Source organism: Lathamus discolor, chromosome 9 (assembly GCF_037157495.1).
Source record: "Lathamus discolor isolate bLatDis1 chromosome 9, bLatDis1.hap1, whole genome shotgun sequence".
Classification (NCBI taxonomy): domain Eukaryota; kingdom Metazoa; phylum Chordata; class Aves; order Psittaciformes; family Psittacidae; genus Lathamus; species Lathamus discolor.
Genome location: NC_088892.1, coordinates 17,726,620 through 17,740,901, shown reverse-complemented (window position 1 = coordinate 17,740,901; position 14,282 = coordinate 17,726,620). Strand labels below are relative to the sequence as shown.

General features: G+C 36.1%; 1 long non-coding RNA gene across 1 annotated transcript in view; it reads left to right on the top strand.

Moving 5' to 3' along the window:
* LOC136019335 (uncharacterized) overlaps positions 1-14,282 on the top strand; it is a 265,515-nt gene that overhangs the window by 248,762 nt on the left and 2,471 nt on the right. The window contains exon 3 of the long non-coding RNA XR_010614822.1: positions 3,369-3,476. This is a non-coding gene — a long non-coding RNA (uncharacterized LOC136019335). The remainder of the gene's footprint in view (positions 1-3,368; positions 3,477-14,282) is intronic.

Genomic DNA, 14,282 nt, shown 5'->3' with positions numbered 1-14,282 from the left:
GGCTGATGAATTTTTTTATAACTTGTACTGAATTCATATGAATGGATTTCAGTATGCTTAATACGCACAGCTGAGCTGTGATAATCCTGTTGATCTGTTCTGGTACCAAGAAGTAAAAGTAATCACTTTAATTTTCCATCTTGCAAAAACAGGAGGGCAACAGCATCTTCAAATGTGTGTCAGCCAGTTATTTAAAGATGCTCCTGAGATGCTGTGATGTGGTATATTTTATCTTATCACTTAAAAGGTGAACTGGGACCAGAAAATCCAACTTTCACAGGCAGAGATGCTCTTTAAGCTGATATTAAATAATAAAAAATATAAATAGGAAAAAAGGAAACAGAGTTTATGAGCTAAAGAAAGCTGGTAAAAAGGGGTTTAGTCTTATCAGTGTTTAGGGGGAAGAAAGATGTACTGGATGGCAGAGCTTTAAAGCAAAATTATGAGCACAGATAGCTTTTGAGTGATCAGAGAAAATGCCAACTTTTTTTTTTTTTTTTTTTTTTTTTTGCATCATACGCATAACAAAGAAAACTGAAGCAAAGTTGTTAGAAAATAATCCCCCTGGGATGCATGTAAATACACAAAAGCTTAGAACTTGAAGCAGAGCCTCAGGGATTTAAAAAATGCACAAGGAAGATAAAAATGAAATTATTTATGGTCACTAATTGAGAGTATTGACAGGGGGACTAGAAAAATCCTAACACACTCAATAAAAATCACATTTTGTGGGAATTCTTCCAAGAGATTCAGGACTGAAAAAAATTACTGCCTTAGAGGACATAGAAAACATGTAGCAATAACCACTCTGCTGACATCTAACCCACAATCAGTGTGAAAGTCCTTTGAAATCACTTAACCAGCATTTTTAGTAATAACAGGAGATTACAGAAAACTATGAGACAAATTCTGACACAGTTTTCTTTTTGAAGAATATATTGTAATGCTATGTAGGAAAAGATCTTTCAGGCCTTAAGTAGACAAACACTGCCCCCAACCAAGTTTCTGCCATTCTCTGCTGCTATCCAAACAACCCTCTTATCTGCCTTACCAGCTTGTCTCTTCACACACACTTTGCAGGATGTTCTCTACTCTGTGTGAAAACCACAAAAGACCCCTCAATATTTTGAATGTTCTAAATATTGGTTTGTCTACTTATTTTGATGCAGCAATCAGGCCATTTCCTTTTCTTTATATGTGCAAGGTTTTGTATCTTTAGGGTATTATTCATTTTGAAGTAATTCATGAAAAAGAGTTAAGTCAGCTTGTATAAGTCTTGATCCTAAAAAGTCCTGATCCCTTGTCTCCTTATTCCATGAATATGCAACGACTGAGTTATAACGAAGATCAACTTGGCTGCATTTTATCCTCTAGTCATGTTGTTCATGGCTGATCACTTCTTCTCCATTCTGATGTGGCCTTGATACACCCAACAAGCTTTAATGCTTTGGGCTTTCGATTGGCTTTTCTTCTGAGTTACACTGTAATTCCAACAGGAAGTCACTGATAATAAGGGATTTCCAGCTAGAAGGCTCAGTAGTTAATTTCATTTAGATTAATGTGAGTACTAAGCTGTAATGGGCCCCTCCAAGATTCTACCGTGTAAAATAATTGCAATATGCTATAAAAAGATAGTCTTCTAGCAGCATTTTTTTTTACTAGATGAGAGAACAGAGCACCACACTGGTCATGCCAAGAAGGGCCAGTGTGATTAAAGGTATTTGGGGGGAAAAAGGTTGTCTTAGACCTTTGGGTTGTTCAGGGAGGACAGACCCTGCATCTCAACAAGAGTGAACAGAGACTTGTCTGAACCGAGGGAGAAGAGAGCTGGCATTGGCAGCACATGGTGAGGGTGCCTGCGATGTACTAGCCAGTAGTCCTGGATATCCCTAATTATAATGAAAAAGCAGTAAGTTCAGCAAGAGACCACAAGACAGGAGAAGCCTTCTTGCTCAGAACAACATCCGAGATTACTGTTAAAAAATGGAGTGATCAATCTAATTCCTATGATCCATTCATTTGAAATTTCCATTGGAGTAGTTCTGTAGCTCTTTCAAACTTTTAATCACAGAAACAGTGATACAGTCTAATTTTTGTTTTCAAAAAGCACAAGAAAAGCTTTTTATCCAAGTGCTTTCTTGTATGTGCAAGGTATTCCCCAATTAAATAACATAGGTGTTGGGTGAGCAACCCCTACACTCTGAATTTTACAAAAAAGTAGTCATGAGCTTTTCATTTTCATGAGCATTTCATGAGCAGGCATTCAAAATGCCAAGAAATTGATTCTGAAAAGAAAACAGCACGTTCCACAGAAGAATTTGCTATTATGTCTACTTAGCTTTTTCAGATTCATACTAAAAGGTAAAATAGGATAAGGAAGTAAAGAAAAGCCACAGTGTGCAATAATCTGTCAGGACTTTGAGTATTAACTGTTGGAAGAAGTATAAGGCTTGTGCAGTTCAGTGAAAGCCTTGAATAAATTTCCAATCTCTAAATTAAATTAATAACCATAGGAGGAAACATGAAAGAAATGGAGATTTTTATATAGAATTTGAAAAGGGCTTGTAAAACATGGAGAATCAGCAATATTGGCTGGTACTGTTTCTTGATGATTTGCTACTCTGTACTTTTAATATTCTGTAGTATCCAATCTTGAGCATATAAGTTGTGGCAGTCAGCCTTGTTCTATGTGAACATTTTATAATCTTGTATCAATCTCTCTCTTATGCTGCTGAAGAGATCAATAGATGTTTCCTGCTGAGGGCGTTATCTTTGATACCAACTTTTTAATTAACTTTTGTCCAGAGCTCAAAGAGCAGTGTTTCACAGTAAAAACTCTTCATGTACAAAGCAGATCTGACATTTATCAATTACGCTTCATGGTATCCACTGGAGTGATCAGTCAGGAGCTGTAGTACTGTTAGTTTTCCGGTGATGGCAGAGTAACACAGATGCCCACATCAAATGTATTTGCATCACTCCAGACACTTTTTGAACATGTTTACCAATCATTTTGTTAAGAATACTCTGACAATACTGAGATCCCATTGTATATATTAGACATGATAGAAAACATAGTAAATTTAGCATAGTTTTAATTTAAGTTGCTGTGTTTATCAAAAGTCAGTGAAAAAAACAAACCACTTTCCCTTGTTCACTGCTATGACTATACACCAAGAGTTTGTTTTGCTGTCCCTTGGACATCAGGGAGGCATTTTCCAGAAGATGAAGCTTTGTTTCAGCATCTATACCAATGCACAGGTCTATGCATTTGGCTTCCTCTTTTGCTATTTGGGCTAAAATCTAATTTATCAGAAGTGAATCAGGTGCAGCACATGAATGTATATGACTTTTCCTCTTTTCCTTAGGGAGAGCACTCATCCAGACTGGCAGTCGTGTGAGAGTCCTTTCTTTTTACTGCCATCTCTGAACAATAGAGCTATTCCATGCTGCAAGAGGGAGACCCAGCACAGTTGGTAAGCTTCTCCACTGCTCACACCACAGTCCTCAAATATGTGTCTGAAAGACATAATTCTTATTTTGTGTTTATTGGTAATTCTTAGGATGCTTTCCAAAGGGGGTACAGTTATATTCTGTTAAAAGAAAAAAAAAAATCTTAATAAATTTAATTCTACAGCTTTCTAAAATTCTAAATTAAAATGTATTACTTCATATTCCTTCTGTATCTGTGTTATTTTCTTCTTTGATTGTAGTAGTGGTTACTGACTACTTGACTATTTCACTTGAAAACTGTTAGCACATGACAATAATCAAACTAATGTTGTAAAAAAAGTCAACAGGGACAGCTGCTTTTTAACACTGAGTGTTTGTATTTGTGGAAGGGGCTTTTAGAGGATATCTGGAAAGAATTTCTCTCCCTCTCTTTTGAGATCCTATATATTGAAAAACTGTTGAGGTTTCAAGAGCCACTGTGTTTTAGGAAGACTTCCTGAAGACACCTTAATTCCCAAATCCCCCTGAGAGCCTATGCACTTTTCAGCAACAAAGCTTCTGCCTGTGTTATTACTGTTTATTTCTTTTGAAGGAGACACTAACATCAAGAAACAAATGGTGATCTCTCCCAGCAGTCTTATTCTATTAAAGATAGCTGTTATTGTGTCTGCAGCACTGTACAAAGCATAGGATATAATTTTTTGCTTGAGGTCTGCTGATTGCTTTGTTCATCTCTGCTGGTGACAGATTAGCTTTGCAGCACATCCATAGGTCACCAGCCACCCTTTTTGTATTTGTAGTGGTCAATGCTGTGAAGAAGATTTTAAATTGAAAATAACACTTCCTTTTGTTGGCTTGTATTTTGGAGACCCAGAACTCTGTAGCAGAGGTGACATAGGTCATACTAAAGATATGCTAGCAATGCTACATGCAAGAGCTTCTATAGTAGCACCCATCTCTCGTTATACCTGCTGTCAGCTGGTCCCATCTGTCCATGACATTTATAAAATTCTTTTCATAAAAAATTTAAGGTTAAAAAACTGTTAAGGAAAAGTACACTGCCATGGTTTACTAATGAAAGAAGGAAAGGTTATTTTATTATCAAATGTACAAAGCAAAGTACTGTTCTTCATCTTAGCTGGATGTTTTCTTCCTAAAATGCAAAAGCCCTTATCTTTTATATTTCATTTTCATCAGGTTTCCTTGAAATAGTTCTAATTAAATACTCTTTAAAAACTTATTGCTGAAGCATCAAAGGTGTGTTTTAAAACAAGATAAGAGATTTAAGTTTCTTACGGGCTCTGTGAGAATCTCTTTACAAAAAAGCCTTAAAAACAAACCTGTATTTTCATGGAAGATGATGGCATATATTGACAAAAATTGAGAAAATAAAATAAGGGTGCTAACTCTAGTTCCAGCAAATGGACAGATTCATCCACCCTTTTTTAAAAGGATGATGTTTCAGAAGTGTGAAGCACAGTGAAGTTCTAATTTTTGGTTCATGAAATGTGTGCTGCTCCAGGAGCCACAGGAGCCCAAAACAACACCAGTGAGGCAGGATTGGTATATATCTGGCCTGGTACAGAAATTTGTCTTTTACTTCCTTCATGTCACTTCCCAATGGAGTTAGTTATTTTTCAGCTAGTGAGAGAAATACCCATCATCCCTCTCATTGCTGGGACCAGATTTTAGAATGGAAAGGAAGGTGTAGACTTTTTAAGATTGAAGATACTGCCAATTCTAAGCATTTAATGTGAAATACATTGTCAGTGAAGTACATTATTTTGGACAAGCAGACTGATTCCAAGAAGGAAGAGCCCTGTAAAGAAGTGCATTGGACTGCATAGACAATCCTGGAGATGGATTCTGCTGTTTCCTCCAAGTGTGTTAATTTGGTTCTTTCCTCTCTGTTTCCCCCTTCTGCCTAACCAGCAGCTCTAGAGAGAGCTGGAGAGGACCCGTCCCTTCTATGTAGATGAATGCATTGGATAGGGCAGCTCCAGTTTCAGCTTAATTGAAAACCACAAAACTCAAGGAGGATAAATCAGTATCTAGATATAACATTATAAATATATTACTCTTTGGCTTAGATAAATAGACTAAAAATACAGCACCACACATGCGGCAGCTAAAGGGTTTCAAATTAGTTGAAAACACAAGCTAAAACTAAACTATTATCCTTTAGATTCTTAATATTCCCACCAGCTGGAGGGGCTTTGGAATGAACTGTCTCTTCTAGAATAACCTCTGTTATTGAGGACTTTTTTCTTGATTTATTTTTAATATCAGTCTCATAAGTTGTGACATGGAAGTCTTCTGGAGTCCGTATTAGGGCGAGCAGGCATTTCTTCTCTCCTGTCTTCATTCTGCTTGTCTCAATGACAGAGCCAGAATTACAGCTAATAAATATACCTTCATAAATGAAGTGCTTGACATTGAGAAAAAAATGCTGTGTCTGAGCTAATTTATTCCTAGAGTCAAATATGTTCTAGCATTCCTTACCTTTAAAGTACGTATGCCAAATATGTTTTAATAGTAATAAATAAAGACTTTTCATCTCCAGATATGTTCAGAGTGAATGAGCATTCAAGTAGGTTTTGTATCCCTGCCAAAATACTATTCCAATACAGACTGCCAAAAAAGTCCCAGAGAACAGTTCTTCATCTTCTTGAGAGCCAAAAAATGAGTCTGTATTGTGGGATAGACTTACTTGTCATCAGGACTGTTCAGGTTTTCTTGGCCTGTTCTTCATTCAAGATAGAACCTTCTTAATGGATTCTGCTGCCAAAAATGGTTGCAGCTTTCTTGGGGTGTTGATAGCTGGTCATGCACCTCATCAGTTCTGTCCTGCTATGTGAAAGGAGCACCACCACCTTGTAAGGATATCAGTTGCTGGGACTGATGTGGAAGAGGATTTTGAAACTACTATATTTTATTTCTATAAAAGAACAAAAAGAAGAAAATACGGATTATCAATACACCCAAGACATCACACACAGTTAAACTGGCAGCACAGCAAAAATGGCTTTTATAAGACCTGCAAGCTTTGATATAAAGGGGAGAGGCAGTTCATGGCGCTTGCAGTGACTGACTACACTTTGAAAGTCACTCTGGTTTCCTGGTAGTTTTTCCAGTTCTAGGAAAAACACAGTGAAATGATACTAATTTTTAAAGTGAAGAATTTAACTGCACTATTTATAAGGGAAAAGGCAGCTCTCTGGCTGTCTTTGAAATTTTCAGAGTTTGTTAAGAACTTTTTCCTTCAGTTTGAGCCTAGTTTGCCATGGTTATGTTTTTCCAGTTGTGACTTTTTGTTATCCAGAAACAGATTCCTCAGTGGAAAGCATCTTTAAGCTACATTGTTGTTGTCTGCTGAGTGCACTCTTAAGTTCCTGTGTGATCTTCCTTTTGGGTTTAAAATCAAAATGTTACACCCTCTTCTGTCCATACATTTCTTAGCATTATTTGATTAGTACACTAAAATAGGAGAACTCATTAAAAAAAGCTATTTCTGTTAACATTGTTGATAATATTATGTAGCTTCTGTATAGCTGGGTTTCTTCTAAGAAGCCAGTAGTTTGAATCCTGAAGCTCTTTTGTGTCCTGGTGGTATGATGTCAAATTATTCACAGCTGTATAAGTGAAAGAGTTAGGCATATGGAAATAATATTATAGGTCCCTTCCAATTTCTTCAACTGCTCTTCAGCCAGCTCTGATTTAAATCTCTTCCCAGAGTTTGTTCAAAAGCTGTGGCACAACTAAAATCATTACCTGATGTTTTTATCACTCTCTACAAGCTTTATAGTATCATGGAGAAATCATTAATGGGGTAACAGTGAGGATGAGCTATGCAAATCTGCTTTTCTGTACTGGATTTTCAAATAGCTTCTTAGTGCTGTTGGACTTTGCATGCCTGGGTAGGAAAACAATTGAAATTCAGTAGCAGTTATGAACTATCTGCCGTTTTAATACTCGCTTCAAAGCAGACAACAGTGAGTTACAGAGATTTTAGTGTGTCAGATGGAATGACAGAAAACCTGAAGTCTGCTTGAGTAAGAATACATGTGAGCACTTCGGTGGCAAGCCTTCCCAGTTTTTCCTGAAAAGCAATCAGTGTCTGTCATTGACCATTTTTTATCTTACACCCATTTTTTGTGTTAATCAAGATGTTTCCAATCCTTCTTTGTAAGTTACCCAGTTTATACTAATGTTTCACACTGACTCATTGCTTGTGTTTCCAATCCTGTTTTCTTAGCAATATTTCAAATCTGTTGAGGAATCTGCAGTTTCATCAGGAACTTCAGTGATAGTCAGCAATTTCTTCTGGAAATTATTGACAGTATTCTGTTCAGAAAGAACTATGACATGCCAAAGATTCTTTGGGCCATGAGAACATGGGAAACACATTTTTATTAATGTGTTCACACTTTGTGCCTGAATAAGAAAATGTCCATAGGGTATGGTTTCTTTTCTGACTTACAGACCAAATACTTTGGCTGTGAAAGATACATTCAAGTCCACTTGTAGCTAAGCACTGTAATTTACATTCTGAATAATGAGGATTGCAACTGATTAGTCATCAAAGTGAATGCAAATGAAAATACAAAGCACAATTACCAAATATTTCACTACCAGGAAAAAAACGGTATCTAGGCAAAGAATTAATACTTCAGTCTTTGAAACTCTTTTTTGTAATCATTTCAGTAGCTGCTGAAATGCACCCATGCAGCACGGTAGTTTTAGGTGGGAAGTGAAGAAAAGTTTTTCCAATTGAAGCTGCAGGACCAATTTTGATAGTAATTATCTGAGGTTGGGTCAGCTCACTGGATGTTATTATCTCCTGCCAAACTAAAAATGAATTTATGAAAAATGAAACCTGTAATGATCCTAAGTGGTGAGACCCTAGTAATGGAAGTCGCACAGAAATACAGATGGTCCTGCTACAGAAGCTATCATTTGGTGGCATTTCTTCCGAGTTGCTCTGAGGAGAATTCCAATTAAAGATTCATTAATATCATGTGAATATAATTTTCCAGCACTGTTGATTCCCATCATACTAGAAATCCTGTGTTTATCCAAGAGCTGTGTAGGCTGCAGGTCTCAGGTGGAATAGGGAAAGGGAGAAGTGTGGTGGACCATTGGTCACCGAGCAATGCAATTGGACACAGATGTCTTTTAGTTCTTAGAAAGCTCATGTTTGTTTGTGGCAGTAGTCCTGCAAATGAGTATAGTGTTTGTATTAAATATGCATTTAAATTACTTAAAAACATAATGGATTAGGCTTGAAAATGTGTTCTACTATCATACCTATTGAAAAGTCATGTTCCTGCTCTTCATTCTTGCATTAGTCCCTTTAGGAATCCCATTATTGGGGTGTGTTCTATGTGAGATTTATCACCTAGTAGAAAAAGAGGAGGAATATTCCACATTATGCACAGACATCTTGTTATTTATGCCCTGTCTGACTTTTTGAACCAGTTGTACATATTAAAAAAAATCCAGTTTTGGCTCTGAAGAACTGTGCTTCCTCCTGTAGGCTGTATTTTTTCAACTAGGTATTCCTGCATACACATGAAGCTCTGCAGTTGTCCTCTTTGGTCTCAGATATATTTTAGGTACTTTTATTCTAGTTGAGTCTCTTTTTAACTTTCCTTGTTGTGATAAACAGCCTGAGCTTAAATCTTGCATTTGGGGGTGTTTCCCAGTTCTTTAATCATTGTTATGGCTCTCTACTAATCCTTGCCAATCCCAGTGGTCCTGGGGTGAAAGCCATTGTGATTTCCTGTGCCTCTCAGTTCAGGAACTTGTGACCAGTGAAAAGAGATTGTATTTCAACATCCCCGCAGTCTCAGTCTCATGGAATAGCCCTGAGCTGGGAGCAGAGAGCTGTAAATAGAGAAGCCTTTGGACCACTTTTATTTGCGATGAACATCGGCCCATCTTCCACTAGATGTGTATCTAGTTTTTCAAACAACTCTAGATTTTTGTGACAAGCATAATTCAACTAAAGCATACAGTATCCCCTCAAATTATTCTAAACAGAGTTCCCATAAATTTTGTTCAGCAAAGCCTCAGGATTTGGCTCTGCAATATAGCTATCAAGTGATACAGTATGTGTTTCAACATAAAGCAGAAATGTCCCAAAAATACTAGTGCCTAAGAATCAGAGGAAGTCTTTGTTCATTGAATTCTCATAGGTCTTGGCACCTTGACTTGTATCTCATCTTGAGCTGTCTTTCATGTATCTGATTTAGAAATTGCAGTAGATCAGAATTGCGGAAAGTACATCCAGCTTTCATCACTGGCTTGTCAATATAAGGAGAAGTGACATGAGAATAACACGTCCCATCATGTTTGTTAGGGATTTTTCACCCATGAAATATATAACCCTTTCAAACACAGAAACTGTACAGTTTTGAAGGAGCTTTGTACGGCTTATGAAAAATAACACAGAAATCATGGAGTGAGTGGGAAATCGAGTAGCTTCCGTATCATTTAGTGATTTGCTTTTATTGCAGGACAGTGTCTTAACTAAAGAAGTAAACTCTTTTCTATTCTTCTTAAACAAAAAGAATACATGAATGTTCTGTGTTTTCAGCCATTTTGAGCAATTGTGTGCAGTGTTTTAGTGTTAGCATGTTTATTCAAACAAGGGTCTCCCTTCATTTACTTATACTCCAGAGTAGTAAATCAAGAGATTCTCAAGAGTATTACATTTAATAGCTGTAATTCTGGTTAAATTGGTGATCTACATTAAACATGTTTTTGAAAACTGAGTACTGTGTTGGGTATTACAGTTCAACAACAGAAAGAATACAGTTCATTTAATGTCACTGTTGGTTGCAGCTATACACAGTATGGAAGATCATACGATGTCTCAAGTAGGTATTTCTCTGGAGTTTTAGTAATGTTATTTTGTGTTTATATATGGATTAACATGTTTCGCAAGATAGTCACAGGTCCAAAAATAGGCAAGTATTTACACTTTCGTAATATTTACAAAAGCAGTGAATCTGGCATATCCATGTTAAAATACAACTACATTTATTTTATTTAAATTTGCAGGTTTCATTTGTCACAGAATAGTTTAGTGAGGAAGAATGGTGACCAGAGTGTTCAGATGAATTTTCCCCTTTACACAGTCCTCACATTGGTCCTTGGATCTCATTTCTCAATGTGACCCTGGGAAACTGTTCCAGCAGGTCCCTCCATGACCAAGAGCTGCAATAATTAATACAGTGACTCTTTCAAGTGGCCACTTGAAGAGGCAGAGTTAAGGTTGCTTCAGTTTTCATCCTGACAATACATCTGGCTTTTCAGACACATCAATCTGAAGTACTCCTTGTTTTTCAGATGCTTGAGTTGACAGTGAGCTTCACTTTCTAGAAGCCCAGAACATGGTCAATAACCTTAACTATATTGTGAGAGGTTTTGTCATCGAATGATAAAAAAACCTTTTCCTGCACTAGTTCTCATGTCTCTCTTCACTGTTACAGTAAATTTATTTTCAATGATCACCTTTAAGGTGCTGTTTTGTTTTGCTGGTCATTGCCATAGGAGAATAGCCAACAAATAATCCAGGCATGGCAGCAGATTAAGGGAGAGCTTTCCAAAAGCAACAGTGAATCGCTTAGGTAATATATCGTCTGCCACCTATCACCTTTTCCTGTAGTATTTCCTATATTTTATACAATTCAAATTAGTTCTTTAGCTCAGTTCTGTAATATTCTCAAGACAAATTTATTTATTTAAAATGTATGTGAGCAAGTTTCTTCAATTCTTTGATGGGCTGGAGCTGCACCAGCAAATCTTATCAGCAGTCAGTATCACTGGCTTTAGGAAAAAAAATAAGCAAATGCATAAAAATAAGATGAGATAAAAATTCAATCAGAAGAATAAGATATTTTTGTGATTGTTTCATTCGTTTTCTTTTTCACACAATTCCCTCTCCTAAAACACCCTGTCTTAAGCAGCCACTTCTTGGCATATGTTCTAAAATATATAAAACCTGGCACACATGAGTGGAGGATTTTTAAATCACTAGTGAGGACTGGATATACTTTCACTTTAATCTGAATTGGAAATAGCTGAAGTAAAGAATAACAGTGTTGTCTGCAGAGATACTGATGCAAATAGAGATTTCAGAGCATAGTTTTTTTTTTTATTTTTACTTTTTATTCATAACTGGTGAGGAACTGTAACTTTACAAGGGATGTTGCTGATTAGAATTAAAAGGGAAAAAATATGAAAGTTCTAGAAAATTGGAGAAGTTCTGAAGCAGCTCTTCATGTACCCATTGTTTCCCCCTTTTCTTTTCAAGAAAAGAATTAGAGTTTTGGTAAAAATGTATTTTCTTTCCTTAAGTTAGCAATTTTTTCCTTAATTTTTCATTTCATTTTATCACTCCTCTTTTTATGAAAGTAAAAGAGGGAGACATCCAGTGAGTTTTGCTGTAAGAGTGTAGTTCAGAACCTTTGGTAGGTCATACTTTATATATCCTTTTTTCCTCTATTCTTACATGTTCCCACATGTTCTGTCACCAGATTTGCTGGGAAGAGCTTTCCACAGACATCAGAAAGAATGAGCCTGATGTGCTTGACAAATAGATACTGAACAGTTTGATCACTGGCTCATGTACCTGGTTCATGTAACTTTGTAAATCTGGAGACTTGCTGCTTTTAGGTGGGGCAGGGCTTATAAGTAGTTTTAAAAACTTGTGGAAGAACTTTGCAGGGTTGAGCATCTTAATTATACTGTATCTCTTATGTTTCTATTGAATATTAACTAGAGACCACTACAAAGGACATCCACATATTGCATAGGCCATTCTGATATTAGCTGTAGTTCAGAAGTGTTCATAACATGCCTCTCCCTCCTCCCTATACCATTTCTCTGCTACTTTCCACTTGGGAGAATTTAGCAAAGACAAAAAGTGATGGTTTGCTGATCTTAAAGAAGAGCAGCATTTGTAGAAGGGCATAAGGAGCAACCAGCAAATTGAAGAAGTGATTTTAAGCCTTTAATTTTTAATGTATTGATTTTATATGTACTTGCCAAAAAAGTAAGATCCAAAAAGCTATAACTAGTACTTTATTTGTTATCACTAGAATGTATGGTTAAATATATAATGCCCATATCTCATTTTACATTACTACACTGGCTTTCATTAAAAAGAAAATATCAAATGTGCTAGGCAAAGGATACACCCTGCCAATAAAGTGAGTCATGCTTCATGCAGTCACTGTGTGCATCACCTTGAGTACTATAAAAACCTAATATGTATATACTAATATATAAAATACATACTTCATCTGTGTTACTTTCACCTGAAGCTAATTAATTTCTATACTTCTATTCCTAAGCAAATGTAGCTAATAAAATACCCTGCCAAAACAGTCAAATCTCCCAGTAATCTGGTTTTCAACATTCTATCAGACAGACAAACCTAAAAGGTTCACTGTTAAAGTAAATGTATTAAACCTTCAGTCTGTGTAGCATAGTATTACGATAATAGATAATCTAGTTAATGCAGTGTTGTGTCCCAGAAGCTAATATAAGAAAGAGGAGTATAATTCATGTCATTCAAGACTATTTTAAAAATCCCACACATTTTTTATGATTCCAGACTAGACAATGATTCTCACAGCACTGTTACAATCTAAGAGATCTCAATATCATCAAACTTCGTGTTTTCTCATTGTATAGTCTAGAATAGGGTTTTTTTTCCTCAATGTCTTTATGAATATTTAAGTAAGTTTGTAATTTTCTACTATTATAATTTTACAGGACTGTTAATTTAATTACTCTAAGTAACTTGGACTCCAACAGTGTCAATAGGACTACACTGGTTTGCAGTCTGCCTCTTTATATATTGTTGTACCTTCAAAAAATAACATTACATTTACACATTACCAGACCAGAAAAGTAGGCCATTACCTCTAGTCTGCTGTGTTATTTTTTAATCCATTCTAGTGTTCCGTGCTCTAGCTATTGCAGAGTATGGCTTTGGGGGATGTGGAGTTTCTATATATCTTTTGAAGAAATGAGCACAAACTTCAGATGCAGCCTGTTAGTACCTGTTCACCATGATTTTGGAGAGGTAAAAAACCTGTCTGTGCTTTACAACTTTCATTTGTGAATCAATTATTTTTATTTAGCTTGAAGTAGTTTCATCAGCTTCCACTTCTTATAATATGTTATAAAACTATGAAAAGCTAAAAGCCTTGGTTATTAGAATGTAGTAAATGTTGACCAAGTTTAATATTTACATGTTATTCAAAGTATTTAATTTTTTATACTTATATTATTAAAAGGTGAGAAAACACATGATGGAAGATTTCTGGCTCATTAGTCCATCTTTGGCATGATACCGAAGACTTAAAGTCCAATTTAGTCAGTTACTGTTGTAAAAAAGTATAACTGGTGAAATACAAAGAAGTGCCTTAGTTTTAATTTGTCTGTAGTGGTAATGGAGTTGCTATGTTCACAGTTCTTTGTCCATTCATCAGTGGAGAACCTCCACAAACCCACATCTTCTCTCATTTTTCTTCCACAGAGGTGCTGCAGCTTCATTTTGGACAAAGTATAATTGATTGCATTTGGGCAAGACTTCTTGTAAGATTAGTTACATTTTTAATCAAAATGTCACTGGGGTACAAATGTAACGTGCAAAGAAATTCTTTGTGTTTGAGGGATTCATCACTCAAGAGCAGCTGCAAATACGCAGCATTGGGCTGTACTTTCTTACCCTACAGTTACTGAAATGCATATAAACATAAGGCCTCTTTATGAAAATGAATTTTGGATCAGTTAAAGGTTTTGAAACCTGA